We start from the raw sequence: 22,834 nt of genomic DNA, 5'->3' as shown, positions 1-22,834 counted from the left end.
TTGCTAGTTTGCATTAACATTGTTTTGCTTTAAATTGAAGAAACTCTATTGTACTTGCTAGTAAAAGTCAACGAATGTCTGTGTTTAAAAGCCAACAGCTGTTTTTTTCCCTCTTCGTGTCAGGACTTTCCCAGTGTACTTAATCTCCTTTTTGAACATGCATTCAATGTTTTCTTATCGACGCTGAAGGCGGAAAGTTATGTGAGCGCGTGATGCAAGATAACACGCTTTCACTTTTGGTTGAGTAATGTTTAACTAGCTTCCGGTGATGACGAAACGGCCGGTACACGAACAAAAACTAAAAATTTAGCGCAACCCTGAAACTTGTTGCAGGTTTCATGCACGCGAACAAGAAAACAAGACTGGAAAAATTCCGTCTGTCGTTTGCCAGCATGTGAGAGTGCTGTTTATCTGCATGGGTAAGTTGTAAACCTGCTGGCTGTTTAATCTGCATAGGCCCTGTCAGCTAGTTGGATTTTAATATTACATTAGAATATTTCATATGTACGGTCATGGTCAAAACATAATGTCATTTCTGTCTTGAGTTTCCAGTAATTTATACAACTCTTATTGTTTTGTGCTAGAGTGATTGGAGCACATACTTGTTGGTCATTCATGAAGTTTGGTTCTTTTATGAATTTTTTATGGGTGTACTGAAAATGTGAGCAAATCTGCTGGGTCAAAAGTATACATACAGCAATGTTCATATTTTGTTAAATGTCCCTTGGCAAGTTTCACTGCAATAAGGCGCTTTTGGTAGCCATCCACATTTTTTGACCACTCCTCTTGACAAAATTGGTGCAGTTCAGCTAAATTTGTTGCTTTTCTGGCCTGGACTTGTTTGTTCAGCATTATCCACACGTTTAAGTGAGGACTTTGGGAATTGGCGCCCAAGTCAACTACTGAACCGCAACTCATTGTATGGCTAGTGTTGCCAACCCTTTTAAGTTACAGTTCGGTAGTTAACATGGGCGCCTATCAAAACTGTAGGACAGGATGGTGTGTAGAAATTTAAATGCTTGTGTCAGTCTCCCAAATAATAAAATTATTAAAGCAACAGTTTGAAACAAAGTTCTGCATAAAGGTGATATTGCATACCGGATTTGCCGTTAACTGGTGATTTTGATCGGCTATCCAAAAAGTCTCTGACAGTAAAAAAGACTGACAATTTTCTAATAAAAACAAAAGCCTTGGACTTTGATATGTCATGACTTGTTTGACCATTGAGACTAATGTGTTTGAGAAATTGTTGAAAACATCAGTGAATACTTAGGCAGAAAACACCAACTGATTTAAGTTAAACTACAAAGAGATGAATCCTTAATTAATTATCTGTAATAAGTGGAAAAGCGGGGCGCCGATTGCGTCGTACGTTAATTGCTGTTCAGCCAACCCTTTTCTGTCAGGACTTTGAAATCCCCCTCCCTGGAACAACCTGAACTCTTAACCCCATGACCACAGAAAAATGACTATGCAAAATTGCACACATCTGCTGCTATATTAGAAGTATTTGCGCTACTGATGAAACACTCATTGTTTACAGCCATATCCTATTTAAAAATAACAGGAATTATATATTATTGTCATTTTAGTAGGTAGACATATTTACGTTGCACTTTACTGTTTGTGTCTTCTTTTTGTCTACGCATGGGAGAGTGCAAAACAAAATTTCGATTCCTTTGTATGTCTTTACATGTAAAGAAATTGACAAATAAAGATGACTTGACTTGACTTGACTTTCTACCCTACCAGTCCAGATCATGTCCAGCAACACACACCTTCATTTATGTACACTCACATTGGGAACACAACAACAGATTGCATATAATTGTGACTTAAAAGGGTTGGCTGAACTGCTATTAAGGTATGACGCAATCGGCGCCCATGATAACTACCAAACCGTAACTATAAACACAATTACATTTTCAAAATAAGCATTTCAGAACTTCCCGTCTATTTTTATGTTTTTTGGCATCATTATCGGTTTCAACCATGTAACGTTCTAAAGTTAAAGAATGCTGAATATTGTTTTGAAAGAAAGTAATACTAAGTGAATATACATTTTTGGCCTTAAAAATAAGTATGACGCAAAGTGTACATGCCAGGTCGTTACTCTATGACTCCTCAATCAGATGTGTGCTTATTCTACTGTCATTTATTAAGAATGTTAATTTATGGATAGTAATCATAGAGTGCTTTTAGTTGATTACAGAAATCCTCATAAACATATATATTTTACAGTCATATAGTTACAGGAATGTACACTCTATCCCAGTGGTTCTCAAATGGGGGTATTTGAAGGTATGCCAAGGGGTACGTGAGATTTTTTTTAAATATTCTAAAAATCGCAACAATTCAAAAATCCTTTATAAATATATTTATTGAATAAAACTTCAACAAGATATGAATGTAAGTTCATAAACAGTGAAAAAAAATGCGGCAATGCAATATTCAGTGTTGACAGCTAGATTTTTTTGTGGACATGTTCCATAAATATTGATGTTAAAGATTTCTTTTTTTTTTGTAAAGAAATGTTTAGAATTAAGTTCATGAATCCAGATGGATCTCAATTGCAATCCCCAAAGAGGGCACTTTAAGTTGATGATTACTTCTATAACCACTGGGCTATCCTGAGTCTTGTAGAGAGAATATTTTTTTTCATACACAAATGTATTCGAGGACTCCTGGCTCAGTAAAGTATGATTAGGGAGAACAAAATTCCATTAACCAGAGTGGGGTTTGAACTAAATACTTTTAATTCCAAGTCAGCAGTCTTAACCCCTGGTCTATCCTGGGTCTTGTAATGAAGTGATTGTGTTCCATACACAAATTTAATCAAGGACTCCTGGTTCAATAAAGCATGTTGAGGTGGAAGAAAAGGCTGCCAAGTAGAGCAGGTTTTGAACTTAGTACCTCGCATTACAAGCCAGCAGTCTTAAACACTGAGCTATTCTTAGTCTTGCGAAGATAAGGTTCCTTTCCATACACAAATGTTATCTACGACCCCTGACTCACTACAGTAGGATGAGGTGGAATAAAATATCGCCAACCGGAGTGGGACTCGAACGCAGTACCTTCTGTTCTAATTGAACATTCATAACCACTGGGCTATTATCAGTCTTGAAAAGATCAGATTTTGGTCCATACTCGAATGTAATCAAGGACTCCTGGCTCAGTAAAGTATGATTAGGTGGAACCAAAATATCACCTAGAGCTGGGTTTAAACCCAGTATAAGCTCTCCTGGGTACAATTAAAATAAAATAGGTTAATTGTAATTTGATAAACTAAAAGTTTATTAAATAATTATTTTAACATTACATGGGAGAGGTGACACAGTCACAGTACATGTCATCTTGAAGCCTCCAGCCGGTTTTGTAACTTACACTTCGACCTAACCGGGAATCGAACGCAGCACCCTTGAACCTGAGTCTTAACCACTGGGATATCCCACCTCTTGTGGAAAGAATATTTTTTTCATACACAAATGTAATCAAGGACTCCTGGTTCAGTAAAGTTTTATAGAGGTGGAACAAATAACTGTCACAATCAGGTGTCATTAAGATCCAGGATAGCTCAATGGTTAAGACTGTTGCCTCTTCCACAGTGCTACTGAGTTCTAATCCACACCTTGGAAGATGTTTTTGTTTAGCCCCGAGTTCCCTGATTACATTTGTATATGAGCGAAAACCAAATCTTGAAGGGACCTAGGATAGCTCAATGGTTGACACTGTGGGCTCATAATACAGGGGTACTGAGTTCAAACCCCATACATGGAATCAGTAATTTTGCTGTATGGCGTCAAAGCGACATACATTATGGGGTTTTTGTTCTCCCCTACACAGAGTAATGTTATGGGCTAGTTGTTAGAATAACATATAGTTGAAAAATTAAGTCAACACTAAAGATAATAATAAACAAAAGTAAATTGTCACATAGTCAATGATGACACCTCAGGTGTTACGTGTGAGCGTGAGTGTGAGTGTGTGTGTGTGCGCGCGCGAATGAGTGTGTGCGAGTGAGTGTAATTCCTGAGGTGGGTGGGAATAGGTGTATAAAGTTAATAATAAAGGGCGTTGATCAATGAGCTCTCCTGGGTACAATTAAAATAAATTAAGTTAATTGTAATTGGAATTTAAAAAAAGTTCATTATTTTAACATTACATGGGTGAAGTGACACAGTCACAATATATGTCACGTTCAAACCTCCAGCCGGTTTCATAAATTATATGTCGACTCAACTTGGATTCGAACCCACTACCCCTGAACCTGAGTGAACAGTCTTAACCACTGGGCTAGCCTGGGTCTTGTAGATAGATAATTTTTTTCATACACAAATGTAATCGAGGACTCCTGTCTCAGTAAGGTATGATTAGGGAGAACAAAATTCCATCAACCAGAGTAGGGTTTGAACAAAGTACTTTTAATTTCAAGTCAGCAGTCTTAAACCGCTGGTCTATCCTGGGTCTTCTGATAAAGTGATTGTGTTCCATACACAAATGTAATCAAGGACTCCTGGTTCAATAAAGCATGATGAGGTGGAAGAAAAGACTATTAACTAGAGCTGGTTTCAAACTTAGTACCTCTCATTTTAAGTCAGCAGTCTTAACCACTGAGCTATTCTTCGTCTTGCAAAGCTAAGGTTTCTTTCCATACACAAATGTTATCTACAACCCCTGGCTCACTAAAGTAGGATGAGGTGTAATAAAATACCGCCAACCAGAGTGGGATTTAAACCCAGTACCTTCTGTTCTAACTCATCAGTCTTTACCACTGGGCTATCCTGGGTCTTGCAGAGACAAAAAAAAAATTTCATACACAAATGTAATCAAGGACTCCTGTCTTGGTAAAGTATGATGAGGTAGAAAACCCTTCCATCAACCAGAGTGGGGTTTGAACCAAGTACTTTTAATTCCAAGTCAGTAGCCTTAACCCCTGGTCCATCCTGGGTTTTATGAAAAAGTGATTGTGTTCCCTACACAAATGTAATCAAGGTCTCCTGGGTCAATAGAGTATGATGAGGTGGAAGAAAAGGTTGTCAACTAGAGCAGGTTTTGAACTTAGTACTCTCATTCCAAGTCAGCAGTCATAACCACTGAGCTATTCTTGGTCTTGTGAAGTTACGATTTCTCTCCATACACAAATGTTATCTACGACCCCTGGCTCACTGAAGTAGGATGAGGTGGAATAAAATACTGCCTACCGGAGTGGGATTTGAACCCAGTACCTTCTATTCTAATTCAACAGACTTAACCACTGGGCTATCATCAGTCTTGCGCGATTAGATTTCGGCCAGCTTTGTCCCTTGAAGAAGCCTACAATTTTTGGTTGTGTTTTCCGCTCCGTATGCTGAATGGCAATATACGATATATATCTCAAAATGTTTTCCGTAAAGTAAAAACAAAACACAAAACTGTCCTAGTTAGCAGAGATACTATGTCATTATTTTGACTTAGTAAATATTGACTTACTAAGGCTTTCGATCTTGTCAGCAGGAAGGGCCTATTCAAGCTTTTACAAAAGATTGGATGTCCTCCAAAACTACTCAGCATGTTAATCTCTTTCCATTCCAACATGAAGGGAGCAGTCTTGTACGATGGATCTTGTTCGGACTCCTTCTCTATCAACAGTGGTGTTAAGCAGGGTTGTGTCTTAGCACCAACTGTTTTTGGAATATTCTTCTATATACTCCTGTCCTACGCTTTTGACAGATCCATTGAGGGTGTCTATCTACACACACGGTCTGAAGGCAAATCGTTCAATCTGGTAAAATTACGTGCGAAGACCAAAAGGAGGTCAGTGTTAATCCGAGAGATGCTTTTTGCAGACGATGCTGCTCTTGTTATCAACACCAAAGAAGCCTTACAACGTCTAAGTGACTGTTTTGCGAATGCTTGTGAACAGTTTGGACTTACAGTTAGCCTGCAGAAAACCAATGTTAGCGTTCAAGGTGCTGCAAATCCTGTTATCAAAATGAATGGAGTCACTTTAGAAGTAGTAGATCATTTTATATACCTAGGCTCGACAAGCACCAATAAACTCTTGCTTGATGTTGAACATGACAGGAGGCTTGGAAAAGCAAATACCATCATGGCTAAACTAGCAAAACGAGTATGGGAAAACAACGCTCTTACTCAACATACAAAGATGAGAGTTTATCAGGCCTGCATTCTCAGCACTTTACGGAAGCGAGACCTGGACTACTTACATGAGACAAGAGCGTCGACTTAACGCTTTCCACATGCGGTGCATCAAACGTATCCTTGGTATTAGTTGGCAAGACTATATTCCACACAGTGTCATTCTTCAGTGGGCTAATATCCATTAATTCTTTCCTTAACATGGATCAATCGGCCTGTCCCCTTTGCAGAAAAACAGCCCCAAAGCATGATGTTTCCACCCCCATGCGTCACAGTAGGTGTGGTGTTCTTGGGATGCAATTTTTCTTCCTCCAAACACGACAAGTTGAGTTTATACCAAAAAGTTCTACTTTGGTTTCATCTGACCACATGACATTCTCCCAATCCTCTGCTGTATCATCCATGTATCCATTTTGGTATAAACTCAAAAACACCATACCTACTGTGAAGCATGGGGGTGGAAACATCATGCTTTAGGGCTATTTTTCTGCTAAGGGGACAGGACGATTGATCCGTGTTAAGGAAAGAATGAATGGGGCCATGTATCGTGAGATTTTGAGCCAAAACCTCCTTCCATCAGTGAAAGCTTTGAATGGTTGACCAAATACTTATTTTCCACCATAATTTCCAAATAAATTCTTTAAAATTCCTACAATGTGAATTCCTGGATTTTTTTTTCACATTCTGTCTCTCACAGTTGAAGTGTACCGATGATGAAAATTACAGGCCTCTGTCATCATTTTAAGTGGGAGAACTTGCACAATCGGTGGCTGACTAAATACTTTTTTGCCCCACTGTATATATATAATGAAATTAAACAATGGATGTCCGCTAACTTTTTGCAACTGAACGCCAAGAAAATGGAAATGCTGATTATCAGTCCTGCTAGATACCGACACATGCCCCCCTCTCCCTTGTGGAGGGGGTGTGGGGGGGACACAGTACCGGTGGCCATGGATGAAGTGCTCGCACTCACTGTTGAGTTAAGGGTTGGACCGCTCACCTGTGCATCGGTTGGAGACATCTATGCACTGCTGACCCGTCTCCGCTTGGGATGGTCTCCTGCTGGCTCCACTATGGACTGGACTCTAACTATTATGTTAGATCCACTATGGACTGGACTCCCACTATTATGTTGGATCCACTATGGACTGGACTCTCACTATTATATTAGATCCTCTATGGACTGGACTCTCACTATTATGTTGGATCCACTATGGACTGGACTGTCACTATTATATTAGATCCACTATGGACTGGACTCTCACTATTATGTTGGATCCACTATGGACTGGACTTTCACATTATCATGTTAGACCCGCTCGACATCCATTGCTTTCGGTCTCCCCTGGGGTTGCCCACATATGCGGTCATAGTCATTGTCATCGACGTCCCACTGGGGTGAGTTTTTCCTTGCCCTTATATAGGCTCTGTACCGCTGATGTCGTTGTGGCTTGTGCAGCCCTTTGAGACACTTGTGATTTAGAACTATATAAATAAACATTGATTGATTCATGCATATATGTATGTATATATACGTATGTATATACATATGTATGTATATGTACTGTATATTCGTATTTGTGTATGTATATGTGTATACATATTTATGTATGTATATATATGTGTGTATGTACTATATATACATATGTATATATATTCATGTGTATGTATATATATGTAATTATATATGTATAGAAACGTATGTATATATATATATACACATGTATGTATATATATACATACCTGTGTGTGTATTTATGTATATATACATGTGTATGTAAATATATACTCGCATGTGAATGTATGCATATAAACATATGCATGTTTATGTATATGTATGTATATACACAAGTGTATATGTATATATATACACACATTTGTATATATTTACATATGTATATGTTTGTATATATACATATGTATATGTATGTGTAATACATACATATGTATATGTTTGTATATGTACATATGTATATGTATGTATAATACATACATATGTATAGGTATGTATATGTATATATATACATATGTATGTGTATGTATATTTATATATACATATGTATAGGTATGTATATATATATACATGTGTATATATATATATATTTGTGGGTATATATGTGTATACGTATATGTATATACATGTGTTATACAGAGTTTCTCCTGTGTGTATTTCATGTAGCGCATGGCCAGAGCAAGATAGATGCCGCCACACCTTCAAAATAAATTGTTTTTTTTTTTTTTTACAAGAAAACTAACTTTTTATTGTATGATTGCATATAGGAAAAACATCTCAAATACAAAACAGTTCCTCGATGCTTTATTTTGAAAAATAAAATCATGTGCATATTTGGCCTGTCAGGAGTTCTACAGCTGGTGGGGCACCTAATAACGCTCAGCAAAAAAAAGGAGAGAAAGTGTCATTTGAGTAGCAAAATAACGGTTGAAATACTACCCGTCCATCTTGGCTAGTAATAGGAAATAAACAGAAGAACATACTAGAAAAGATGTATGCTAACTAGCTATCATAAATAGTAAAAACATTCATAAAGGACTTTATAAAGGCATCATGTTTACACAAAAACATTCTCCAAACAATAACACAAAGTGCAATAAATCAATAATGTAAATCCAGAGTGACCTCACTGTGTCACATGACTCATTTTGACACCATGAAGGCAACAAAGTTCACTTCATGGACCACAGATCTCAGTCTATCGGATGCTGGAGGGTCTAGTCTTCAGTACTCACAGCGGCTCCCCAGCAGGTAGCTCAGGCCCACGGTCACGTTCTTGATCTTGAAGCGTCCCGTGGAGCGCAAGTCCAGCGCCGCCTCCTGGCCAGCCTGCAGGTGGGCGATGGCGTGGAGCCCTCTGCAGGCTTCACGGGACTCCTCCAGGATGAAGGTGTGGAGGGGGGCCGCCATCCCCGCCACCCTCAGCTGCAGTTTCCCGCTGGCCTCCTGGTCCAGGCTCCTGTAGCACACGTCCATGTAGAGGACATAGGGTCCCGTGCAGTTGACTGAAATCTTGCTTTTGTGCTTGTCGGCTAGGTCCATCATGTTCCTGCTGCGGATGTTCTTGAAATGCAAAGTGGCGTTACCCCAGATGTCTGCGGGCGGACCACCGACAATCAATGTGAGACAAGTGAGTAAGATCTTGGCATTAAAGGCCTACTGAAACCCACTACTACCGACCACGCAGTCTGATAGTTTATATATCAATGATGAAATATTAACATTGCAACACATGCCAATACGACCGGGTTAGTTTACTAAATTGCAATTTTAAATTTCCCGCGAGTTTCTTGTTGAAAACGTCGCGGAATGATGACGCGTGCGCGTGACGTCACGGACTGTCAGGAAATAATAGCGCTGCACCACTAGCGGCTAAAAGTTGTCTGCTTTAATCGCATAGTTACACAGTATTCTGGACGTCTGTGTATCTGAATCTTTTGCAATTTGTTCAATTAATAATGGAGACTATAAAGAACAATGCTGTTGGTGGAAAGCGGTGGATTGCAGCTGTCTTTAGCACCGAGACACAGCCGGTGTTTCTTTGTTTGTTGTGAAGCAGAGCGGTCAAGCGAACATGTTTTCTCTACGTCAACCAGCATATTTTTGGATGGGAAAATTGTGATATATATCGTACCGGAGACATCATTAGATTATTCGTCGTCCTGCAGCAGCTGTCAAAAAAGGCAGCTGTGAGCTTGGCTCCTCGGCTTTTCTCTGAGACACTGCGTGTTCACTGCAGCCATCCGACCTCGAGGTATGTCTTTACAATCCTTACAATATCACTGAAACACTATTAAAACAATAAGCAGATAAGGGATCTTCCAGAATTATCCTAGTAAATGTGTCTAAATACATCTGAAACGCTCGCTATGCCACCGCCCAAAATTGTCTTTTTTTTTTATTTTTATTCATTTATTTTTTAGTCCTTCACTATCAATATCCTAATTCACTAATCTTTCATCCTCGCTCAAATAATAGGGGTAATTGTCGCTTTCTCAGTCAGAATTGCTCTTACTGCTGGTGGCTCCCATTACAAACAATGTGAATATGTGTGGAGCCCTGCAACTCGTGACGTCACGCGCACATACTTCCGGTACAGGCAAGGCTTTTTTATTAGCGAACAAAAGTTGCAAACTTTATCGTTGATGTTCTCTATTAAATCCTTTCAGCAAAAATATGGCAATATCGCGAAATGATCAAGTATGACACATAGAATGGACCTGCTATTCCCGTTTGACTAAGAACATCTCATTTCAGTAGGCCTTTAAAAGCACATCTTGTAAGTCATTTACAGGGCTTCCCAGCAGGCACAAGACGTTGATTATACATACACTATATTGCCAAAAGTATTTGGCCACCCATCTAAATGAGGAGAATGTGTATAAAATCAAGCACTTAGGCAGGGAGACTGTTTCTACACACATTTCTTAAAGAATAGGCCGCTCCCAGTGATTTCCAGCGTGGAAATGTCATAGGATGCCATCTGTGCAACAAATCCGGTCGTAAAATGTCCTCGCTCCTAAATATTCCAAAGTTGCGGGGTGTTTTTGTAATAATTTTCCACCATTCTTCCAAAAGCGCATTGGTGAGGTCACCCACTGATGTTTGGCGTGAAGGCCTGTCTCTCAGAAAACCCTTTTGGGATGAATTAGAACGGAGACTATCGGGTTCAGGTCAGGACTCTGTGCAGGCCAGTCAAGTTCATCCACACCAGACCGTCATCCATGTCTTTATAGCTTTGTGCACTGGTGCACAGTCATGTTGGAAGAGGAAGGGACTCTCTCCAAACTGTTCCCACAAGGTTTGGAGCATGGAATGGCCCAAAATGTTTTGGTATCTTGGAGCATTCCACGTTCCTTTCAGGGGCCAAGCCCAACTCCTGAAAAACAACCCCACACCATAATTCCCACTCCACCAAATTTCACACGGCACAATGCAGTCCGAATTTTAGCGTTCTCCTGGCAACCTCCAAACCCAGACTGGTTCATCAGATTACCAGATTGAAAAGCTTGATTCATCACGCCAGAGAACACATCTCCACTGCTGTAGAGTCCAGTGGCGGCGTGCTTTACACCGCTGCATCCCAGCCTTTGCATTGGACTTGGGGATGTATGGCTTAGATGCAGCTGTCGGCAATGGAAACCCATTCCATGAAGCTCTCTGCGTGCTGTACGTGGGCTAATCGAAAGATCACATGAAGTTTGGAGCTCTGTAGCAACTGACTGTGCAGAAAGTCTTTGGACTAAGCACTTCAGCATCCGCTGACCCCTCTCTGTCAGTTTACCTGGCCTACCACTTGGTGACTGAGTTGCTGTTGTTCCCAAACTCTTCACTTTTCTTATAATAAAGTTGATTTTAGAATATTTAGGAGCGAGGAAATTTCACGACTGGATTCATTGCACAGGCGGCATCCATGCTGGAAATCACTGAGAGCGGCCCATTCTTTCACAAATGTTTGTATAAACAGTCTCCATGCCTAAGTGCTTGATTTGATACACCTGTGGCCGGGCCAAGTGATTAGGACACTTGATTCTCATCATTTGGATGGCTGGCCCAATACTTTTGGCTACATAGTGCATGTACAGATTTGGAAATATTAAAAATCAGTTTGAAAACATTCACCAAGTCAATGTTGCATCATAAGCCGTAACAATTCCAGAAGGCTTCCTCACCTGAGATGATGTCCAACTGGATGTGCACGTCGTCTCCAGGCACCTGCTGAAAACCACAGAAATTGACTTTAAGGATTTTAGTGTGTGTCGTTTCTGATGGACTTCACTACTACTAAGTTTAGGAACATAAAGTCGCCATTGAGCACACTGAGGTCATGTCCTTTTAAGTGACAAAAAAAAGATGACATGACGCACCGAAAATATACTCTGTGAAGGACATCACGTGCGCTGTACACCATTCTCTCTCAATATAGGATCTTTGGTCATGCTACGACTCCAGACAACAACATAACGCACTGAAATAACACTTTTTACTTTAAACATGATCCGATACGAAATGAGCTGCGGGCAAACTGAAACCGGAATGAAATCGATGTTAAACGCTGTCGGTGTGATATCGTTGTCATGTCAGTCAGGTGCCGCTCCGCCCTACACCCAGAACACCTGTGCCAAGGGCTTCGCGGTCCATGAGTAAAAATCTCCTTCCGCGTTTGTACCTGAGACCCGCATTTCAGGCTGGCCGCTCTGGAAAAAGTCTGTGGAAACGCTCCCCACCCACACTGCGCGTTTGAGCTGCTATGACTTAGATTACCATAGTAACTAATTAGATTACCATCCTTCCATTCATCTTCTTCCGCTTATCCGAGGTCGGGTCACGGGGGCAGCAGCCTAAGCAGAGAATCCCAGACTTCCCTCTCCCTAGCCATTTCGCTCAGCTCTTCCCGGGGGATCCCGGGGCGTTCCCAGGCCAGCAAGGAGACATAGTCTTCCCAACGTGTCCTGGGTCTTCCCTGTGGCCTCTTACCGGTCAGACGTGCCCAAAACACCTCCCTAGGGAGGCCTTCGGGTGGCATCCTGACCAGATCATCGAACCACTTCAACTGGCTCCTCTCCTCTAGGCGTCTCACCCTATCTCTAAGGGACCATATGTGAGGATGAGAACGTAGATCGACAGGTAAATTGAGAGCTTTGCCTTCCGGCTCAGCTCCTTCTTCACCACAACGGATCGATACAGCGCCCGCATTACTGAAGACGCCACACCGGTCCGCCTGTCGATGTCACGATCCACTCTTCCCTCACTCGTGAACAAGACTCTGAGGTACTTAAACTCCTCCACTTGGGGCAGGTTTTCCTGATGGTATTCCACCCTTTTCCAGGCAAGAACCATTGACTAAGACTTGAGGGATTACCATAGTAACTCATTAGATGACCTTAGGTGACGGCATGGCGCAGTTGGGAGAGTGGCTGTGCCAGTAACCTGGGGGTTCCTGGTTTTATCCCCACCTTCTACCATCCTAGTCTTGTCCGTTGTGTCCTGAAGCAAGACACTTCACCCTTGCTCCCGATGGGCCCTGGTTAGTGCCTTGCACATTAGTGTGTGAATGTGTGTGTGAATGGGTGAATGTGTAAATAGTGTCAAAGCACTTTGAGTTTCTAAAAGGTAGAAAAGCGCTATACAAGTATAATCAATTTAGCATAGTAACTCATTAGATTACCAAAATTGTTATAATAATTGTTTCTAAATTATCACAAAAACTTTGTATTACATTGAGTTTTTGGTAAGAAGACAAAAGCTGTCTTTGGAACCTACCAAGAGTAAGGCTCGTAAAACTCCACTGTGTAGGGGGGAAGCAACATGAAGGTGTTCCTGTTGTCCTTTATGTATTAGAATCAAACAGAAAAGATATTGTCTTTCCCAAAGATTGTGGAAGCGAGGAGGAGTTAGGATCGGAGTCCCCTCCAGGCGGCCTCCTTTTTTAACTGTTTTACAAACCTCTTTTTGAACTTGTTTACAACCTTTTCTGTGGACTGTATACGACCCTTGTCCCTTAGAACAGCTGTAGTCAAGAAGGAGTACAATCTTTCGCCAGAGCGTGGTGGAAGACTGTACAGAGAGTACAGTCGCCACGTTCCTCCTCAATTGAGTCCAAATTGAATTCTGTCTCTGTTTGATTCTTTGCTTCTTGTCTTGTTTAATAGATGTCATCAGTGTTTGAACCTGACAATAGTAACTTATTAACCTGACAATAGTAACTAAGTAATTAGATGACCATGGCAACTCATCAAATGACCATAGTAACTCATTAGATTACCCTGGTAACTAGTATATCAGGGGAAAGTGCAGATTTCAACCATTGAAATATTTTGTATAGTTTAAGACTATACAAACGTCATAATGGCAGCTACACTTTCCATCTTAAAGATTTAAAAAAATATATATTTGGGAATGTGTAACCTGACTCTCCCCAGATCCTTATAGTTCGCTAATTTGCCCAGGTCTGATATTTACAAACAAAACCAGTTAGTTGTCAGCTGTTAGCATATATTACCTCCATCCAACATGGTGGAAATGTTTGTTACAATATACTGCAGTAGTACACAGTAGGGATGCAGAACTCGCTATAAGCCTGCAAGGGACAATCTGCATTAATTGGAAAAAAAAAAGTGATATTGAGATTGGATGGTTAAAAAAATTTAATTGTATCGCCGAGCCCTACTTCAAAGTGTAAGGCCAAGAGTACCTGATTCATGTCATTATATAGCTAGTTGATTATTATAATCATAACACCATTGTTATATATCACAGGTCGGCAACCCGCAGCCGCCCTAGTGGCTCTCTGGAGCTTTTTCAAAAATATATGAAAAATGAAAATAATGAGGAGGAAAAAAAACACATTTTTTGTTTAAATGTGGTTTCTGCAGGAGGACAAACATGACACAAACCTCCCTAATTGTTATAAATCACACTGTTTACATTAAACATGCTTCACTGATTCGAGTATTTGGCGAGCGCCAATTTGTCCTACTAATTTTGGCGGTCCTTGAACTCACCGTAGCTTGTTTACATGTATAACTTTCCCCGACTTTCTTAGACATGTTTTGTGCCACTTCTTTGTATGTCTCATTTTGTCCACCAAACTTTAAACATTGTGCATGAATGCACAAAGGTGAGTTTTGTTGATGTTATTGACTTGTGTGGAGTCATACTTGCCAACCATCCCGGATTTTCCGGGAGACTCCCGAAATTCAGCGCCTCTCCCGAAAACCTCCCGGGACAAATTTTCTCCCGAAAATCTCCTGAAATTCAGGCGGAGCTGGAGGCCACACCCCCTCCAGCTCCATGCGGACCCGAGTGATGTGTCGACAGCCTGTTTTCACGTCCGCTTTCCCACAATATAAACAGAGTGCCTGCCCAATGATGTTATAACTGTATAATGATCGAGGGCGAGTTCTTGGTTTCTTATGTGGGTTTATTGTTAGGCAGTCTCATTAACGTCCTCCCAGCGCGGCAACAACACACAACAGCAGTCACGTTTTCGTCCACCGTAAACAGCAATGTTGTGACACTCTTAAACAGGGCAATACTGCCATCTACTGTGCATGCCTATGTGACAATAACATCTACGGCTTTTAGAGCAGTGGTTCTCAACTTTTTTTTAGAGATGTACCCCTTGTGAACATATTTTTAATTCAAGTACCCCCTAATCAGAGCAAAGCATTTTTGTTTGAAAATTAAATTGTATAAAAGTGCAAAATATTGCTCATTTGTAGATATAAAAAAGATATAAAAATAACTAAAAACTTGTTGAAAAATAAACAAGTGATTCAATTATGAATGAAGATTTCTACACATACTGCGATGAGTTTACGCCGCCTTCCGCCCAATTGTAGCTGAGATAGGCACCAGCACCCCCCGCGACCCCAAAGGGAAAAAGCGGTAGAAATGGATGGATGGATAGCTGTTAATATACTCCTCCCCTCTTGACCACGCCCCCAACAACGCCCCCCACCTCCCGAAATCGGAGGTCTCAAGGTTGGCAAGTATGTGTGGAGTGCTAATCACACATATTTGGTCATGGCATGACTGCAAGCTAATCGATGGTAACATGCTATTTAGGCTAGCTGTATGTACATTTTGCATCATTACGCCTCATTTGTAGCTATATTTGAGCTCATTTGTTTTTTGTATTTTTGATCCAGTATGGCTCTTTCAACATTTTGGGTTGCCGACCCGTGATGTATATAGAGATGTCCCATAATGGCTTTTTTGCCGATATACCGATATTGTCCAACTCTTAATTACCGATTGTGATATCAACCGATATATACAGTCGTGGAATGAACACATTATTATGCCTAATTTTGTTGTGATGCCCCGCTGGATTCATTAAACAATGTAACAAACTTTTTCCAAAATAAATCAACTTATGGAGAAAAATGCTAACATGGCACTGCCATATTTATTATTGAAGTCACAGAGTGCGTTATTTTTTTTTAACATGCCTCAAAACAGCAGCTTGGAATTAGGGACATGCGCTCCCTGATTTAATTTTTAAATGTTTTGTTTATGCAAGGACACATTTTCACTTCCTGTATGCAGAGGTGGGTAGTAACGCGCTACATTTACTCCGTTACATTTACTTGAGTAACTTTTGGGATAAATTTTACTTCTACGAGTAGTTTTTATGCAACGTACTTTTCCTTTTACTTGAGTATATTTATAGAGAAGAAACGCTACTTTTACTCCGTTCCATTTATCTACATTAAGCTCGCTACTCGTTACTTTTTTTATTGATCTATTAATGTTTATTTTGGTTATGACAGACCTTCAAAGTAGAATCTACGCATGCCTGCGTTTCACCAATCACATGCAGTCACTGGTGACGTTGGACCAATCAAACAGAGCCAGGCGGTCACATGACCATGATACGTAAAACCCGACTTAAACATGTTGACAAACTTATTCGGGTGTTACTATTTAGTGGTCAATTGTGCGGAATATGTACTGTACTGTCCAATCTAATAATAAAAGTTTCAATCAATCAATCAAAAGTGTAAAGGAAAAAAGACACTTTTTATTTCAACCGTACTTCCCGTCAAAAGCCTAAAGACTGATCGCACAGTTCCTGTCTTGACAATAAAAGCGCCGCTCCATAGCGCATGCGTTAACAAAATAAGAGTCTCCGAAAGCCAGCGCAAACAAGCTAGCAAGCTACGGTGTTTGCCGCCAATGTATTTCTTGTAAAGTGTATAAAAACAAATATGGAAGCTGGACAAATAAGATGCCAAAAACCAACGACTTTCATGTGGTATTAGACAGAAAGGAGGAACTTTTTTTCTCCTCCATTTGAAAACGTGGACGTCTGATTCCAATCAATGCAAGTCTTCAGAATCAGGTAATACACCAACTTATATTCTTGTCTTCATGAAAGATAGGAATCTATGTGTTAAACATGCATGTATATTCATTAAAACACCTTCAACATGTGAACAAAAACGGCAAAATAAATAAATATAAATCATATACTGTATATATAAATGTACGTGTGTATATATATATATATATATATATATATATATATATATATATATGATATGTGTGTATGTATATGTGTATATGAGGTAGATCACCTCGACTTGGTCATTTACTAAGTAATTGATTAACGTTGAAAAACTTATTGGGGTGTTACCATTTAGTGGTCAATTGTAGGGAATATGTACTGTACTGTGCAATCTACTAATACAAGTTTTAATCAATCAATCAAATCAATGAATGCCTACTGAGGCTATGGTGCTGTTATGTTATTGTGGCTTAATGTGCCATTTTTTTTGTTTTATTTTAATGTACTATTATTTAATTTATTTAATTTATATAATTGTTTTAGTTGCTTAAGAGATATTCCTGGCTCTGAATTTGCTCATTGTTATTTTTATGTTTTTGTGCATTATTTGTTGCCGTAATCAGGTTACTCATCAGTTACTCAGTACATGAGTAGTTTTTTCACAACATACTTTTTACTTTTACTCAAGTAAATATTTGGGTGACTACTCCTTACTTTTACTTGAGTAATAAATCTCTAAAGTAACAGTACTCTTACTTGAGTACAATTTCTGGCTACTCTACCCACCTCTGCCTGTATGATACTTCACAAGAATTAGCATTCAAATTATGATTGGACTAAAGTCAGATCGGAGTGCCGTTTTAGTGGTAATATTCATGTCAATCAACCCGGTCTTCTCGACAATACTTTCTTGAAATGATACTTTTACAAAAAGGTCATGCCACAATGTGACCGCCGCCTCCGCCCCTTCACCATAGGTGGAAAGTCCAATGTGCGAAGTCTAAAAGGTCTAAAGGCGAGTGTCCCCTGCGTCTGATTCATAGCTAGAGAGAGAGTGGGACTACCCGGGCTGCCTACTTCTTATCAGAGCACCAACACTGAGTCATCCCAGTCGTGTTTGCCGGCCTACTGACCAATTAACATGAAGTAAAGTTTCCTAAATCCCTTTTTTCCTTGACGCTCTTTGACTAGTAGAAATGTGGCCATAAATAACCATGTTGCTTTTTTTTAATACTAATCTGCAGTCGTGGTCAAAGGTTGACATGCACTTGTAAAGAACATAATGTCATGGCTGTCTTGAGTTTCTGTTGTGGTCAAACAGCTCCATTTTTGTTTCATCAGACATGAAAATTGTAATTTTCCTGAAGGAACTCTTCCGAAGGAATAAATAAAGTACTATCTATCTATCTATCTATCTATCTATCTATCACATGGACAAAGATGAGACCTTCTGGAGCAGGGGTAGGGAACCTATGGCTCTAGAGCCAGATGTGGCTCTTTTGATGACTGCATCTGGCTCTCGGATAAATCTAAGCTGACATTGCTCAACAGGATAAGTAATGAATAATTCCACTGGTAATCACAGCGTTAAAAACATTCTCATGCATTTTTATGTTCAAGAAGTTGCGTTAATGGTAAGAAGTAATTTATTTATTATTGGTTAGTGTGGGGCTTGCCCTCCTGGGGGTTCTTCAGACCACCAAGAGCCTGTTTTAGGGTTACAATATTGTTTTATTTTATTTTTCTCTCAGTTGCTTTACAGCAATTGTCTTTTTCTCTTTCGTCCTCACTCGCTCCAGCCCCAACCCTGTCTCTCCTCCTGGCTGCTGCTTATAACAAAGTGACAGGTGATTAGATAAAAAGGCCCAGGTGGGCCATCTACGCACCTGTCGCTGATTTCGCGGCCGGTCCTGGCAACATCCCGCTTTGCTGCAGGCCACGCCCCCTCCACAGTTAGTTTCAGAATAACAATGTTATTACAAGGAATAAGAGACTTATTATACTCTGGAAATGTTGGTCTTACTTAAAAATGCACGCGTTTAGTTGTCTTCAGTGTTAAAAAAAAATATTATATGGCTCTTAGTGAAATACATTTTAAAATATTTGGCTTCTTGGCTCTCTCAGCCAAAAAGGTTCCCGACCCCTGTTCTGGAGGATAGAAAGTTCTGTGGTCGGATGAAACAAAAATGGAGCTGTTTGGCCACAATACCCAGCAATATGTTTGAAGGAGAAAAAGGTGAGACCTTTAATCCCAGGAACATCAAGCCTACCGTCAAGCATGGTGGTGGTAGTATTATGCTCTGGGCCTGTTTTGCTGCCAATGAAACTGGTGAAAAAGGAGGATCACATCCAAATTCTTCAGCACAACCTAAAATCATCAGCCCCGGAGGATGGGACTTGGGTGCGGTTGGGTGTTCCAACAGGACAATGACCCCAAGCACATGTCAAAAGTGGGAAAGGAATGGCTAAATAAGTCTAAAATGAAGGTTTTCGAATGGCCTTTCCAAAGTTCTGACTTAAATGTGTGGACAATGCTGAAGAAACAAGTCCATGTCAGAAAACTAACACATTTAGCTGAACTGCACCAATTTTGTCAAGAGGAATGGTGGAGTTGGAGGTTGTCGGTTCATTGTTAGTCGATTGGTTAGTTTTTCCAGGTTTTGGAATATTTTTGTAGCAATTTGATAAGAGATGTATCAATAGATTGGCCATTGAACACACACATGCATATATGTACATATATATGTGTGTATATGTATACACACACACACACACACATATACATATATATATATATATGTATATATACATATATATATAAAATCTCCTGATGATTGAGGGAACCCCTCATGAAACAGTTCTGTAGAGATGAAGTAGTCTTGTGATTTTTCCCACACACATACATATATATATATATATATATATATATATATACATATATACATATATATATATATATATATATATATATATATGTAGGTGTGGGAAAAATCACAAGACTACTTCATCTCTACAGAACTGTTTCATGAAACAGTTCTGTAGAGATGAAGTAGTCTTGTGATTTTTCCCACACACATACATATATATATATATATATATACATATATACATATATATATATATATATATATATATATATATGTAGGTGTGGGAAAAATCACAAGACTACTTCATCTCTACAGAACTGTTTCATGAGGGGTTCCCTCAATCATCAGGAGATTTTAATGGAAGCATTCACATACAATGGTTTATATAGGGCACAGAGTGGGTGGGTACAGGCAGGCGTAGGGTGTGGTGATTGGCTCATGTGTTACCTAGGAGGTGTTTCCGTCTGTGGCGGCGTGTTGAAATGATTTCACTGCGCTTGTTGAGGGATGACAGGTCTGGATGATATATAATAAACAGTTTCTCTTTTAAGCATAGGTTGCATCTTTTATTACCAATGTTGTAAGGTGTGGGCTTCACGGTGGCAGAGGGGTTAGTGCGTCTGCCTCACAATACGAAGTTCCTGCAGTCCTGGGTTCAAATCCAGGCTCTGGATCTTTCTGTGTGGAGTTTGCATGTTCTCCCCGTGAATGTGTGGGTTCCCTCCGAGTACTCCAGCTTCCTCCCACTTCCAAAGACATGCACCTGGGGATAGGTTGATTGGCAACACTAAATTGGCCCTAGTGTGTGAATGTGAGTGTGAATGTTGTCTGTCTATCTGTGTTGGCCCTGCGATGATTTGGCGACTTGTCCAGGGTGTACCCCGCCTTCCGCCCGATTGTAGCTGAGATAGGCGCCAGCGCCCCCCGCGACCCCAAAAGGGAATAAGCGGTAGAAAATGGATGGATTGTAAGGTGTGCTGGATGCAAGAATTTGCCATGTTATTGAATATTCAACATTATTGTCTTTGATGTTCCAAATGTGCTTGCTGAGTTCTGTAGAATTCCGCAAAGTCTGGTTTCTAAAGGAGGCCTTGTGATTATTCCATCTGGCGTTAAACGCTCCTTCGGTTAATCCTACGTACGTGTCGGATGTGTTAATGTCCTTGCGTGTTACCTTTGCTTGGTAAACGACTGATGTTGGTAAGCACCCCCCGTTGAGAGGGCAATCAGGTTTCTTGCGACAGTTACATTCCTTATTGGTTTCAGAGTCGTTTAGTCAGGGGGTAGGCAGTCCTTTTGCAATTGCTTTGTTGTGGTTTGAAGTGATTTGTTGTATGTTATTCATACAGCTGTAGCTCAATTTAATGTTGTTCTTGTTGAATATTTTTCTTTGTGTGTTGCCTTTGGGGAAGTGTTTGTCGATCAGAGTGAGGAACTTGTGGCCGATATTGGTTGAGACGTTTTTGCTGAATGGTGGATTGTACCAGATGATGTTTCGTTTTCTGCTCTTTTTTGTTTGGTTTCCTGGAGTGGGTTCATAGGTGAGGGTGAAGTTGTATCCGCTTTCATCAAGTGATTTCTCGTACGGGGGGTTGCTTGGTCGAATTTAGCTTTGCTGGATGACAGCATCGATAGCCTTTTATTAATTCCGGTAGGTATTCTTTTGGTGGTGGTGGGCGGGTGGTTGCTGTCATTATGCATGTATTTGAGTGTTGTGTTGGGTTTCGTGAATGGTTGGTAGCTGTTATTTCTCAGGTTGAAAGTGACGTTGAGGAAGTTGACGGTTTGCTTGTTGGCTTCAATCGTGATCCGTAGGCCGTTCTCTTTGAAGATTTGGCATATGCGCTTCTTGGTATTCTCGCTGCTCCTTGGCGAGGCGTGGCACACTGCCAGTCCGTCATCACGGTAAATACCAAGGTTCAGGTTGAGGCTAGCAAGCTGGGAGAGGAGGAAATTCCCAACGAGTTCACACGTTTCTGCTCCGTCAAAACTCCCCATAGTGACGTCAAATGTTGAATTGTTCTTTTTTTGCCATGGTGTACTGTTGTGGATGGGTATGGAGTTCTTTGCGTGGATGATGATGTTTCTTTCGTTGCCTGTGATTGAGTCGTAGTCCGAGGCGAAGTTTAGTGCCTGGGTCAGTAGGTCTTGCGTGATGGAAGGGTAAAATTCTTCGATGTCGAAGGAGATAAAGTTGTGTTGTTGTTTGTCTTGGATGTTGTTAAACCATTTGATTACTGCTGCTGTATTTCTACATTGGTTGAGTGGTGTTTTGTCCTTGATTTTTGTGTTGATTCGGTCCAGGATTATTTTGCTGATTTTTCCTATTTCAGATTTTGTTGGGTTTATTAGTCAGAATGTTGGGTTATTTGCGAAGTTGGGTTTGTAGTCCTTCAATGTGATGAAGGCTTCTTTGTTGGCTGTGGCGTCCACCCTGTCCTCAATATCCAGTTCGGTTGCGATCCGCTTGTTTTCCAGGTGGATGTTCTGTAAAGTTTTTGTATGATTTGGTGATGCATTTGTCCAGTAAAGTGTTATGTTCTGGTATGGGGTGAGTTTTTCCTTGCCCTTATGTGGGCCCTACCGAGGATGTCGTTGTGGTTTGTGCAGCCCTTTGAGGCACTTGTGATTTAGGGCAATATAAATAAACATTGATTGATTGATCTTTTAATGTTTTTGTTAATGTTTACAAATTCAGGGCTGGTTAAATAAGTAAGATTTACATTTAATTCCAAAAGATTCAGGAACACAGATGTCCAGAATACTGTGTAATTGCGCGATAAAGTGGTGCTGGGCTAATATGTCCCCTCCAACCCGAGACGTCACGCGCACGCGTCATCATTCTGCGACGTTTTCAACAAGAAACAACGCGGGAAATTTAAAATTCTAACTTAGTAAACTAAAAAGGCCGTATTGGCATGTGTTGCAATGTTAATATTTCATCATTGATATATAAACTATCAGACTGCGTGGTGGGTAGTTGTGGCTTTCAGTAGGCCTTAATACATGTGTCTGGCA

The 22,834-nt window shown here is 40.3% G+C and overlaps 1 long non-coding RNA gene across 1 annotated transcript in view; it reads left to right on the top strand.

Annotated features, from left to right (window-relative positions):
• Positions 1-224: 224 nt before the first annotated feature.
• LOC133543834 (uncharacterized) overlaps positions 225-22,834 on the top strand; it is a 61,770-nt gene continuing 39,160 nt past the window's right edge. Inside the window, exons 1-2 of the long non-coding RNA XR_009804530.1 lie at positions 225-419; positions 9,191-9,284. This is a non-coding gene — a long non-coding RNA (uncharacterized LOC133543834). The remainder of the gene's footprint in view (positions 420-9,190; positions 9,285-22,834) is intronic.

Source organism: Nerophis ophidion, linkage group LG26 (assembly GCF_033978795.1).
Source record: "Nerophis ophidion isolate RoL-2023_Sa linkage group LG26, RoL_Noph_v1.0, whole genome shotgun sequence".
Classification (NCBI taxonomy): Eukaryota; Metazoa; Chordata; class Actinopteri; order Syngnathiformes; family Syngnathidae; genus Nerophis; species Nerophis ophidion.
Note: the sequence above shows the minus strand (reverse complement) of the source record. Positions and strands in the feature narration are given on the sequence as shown.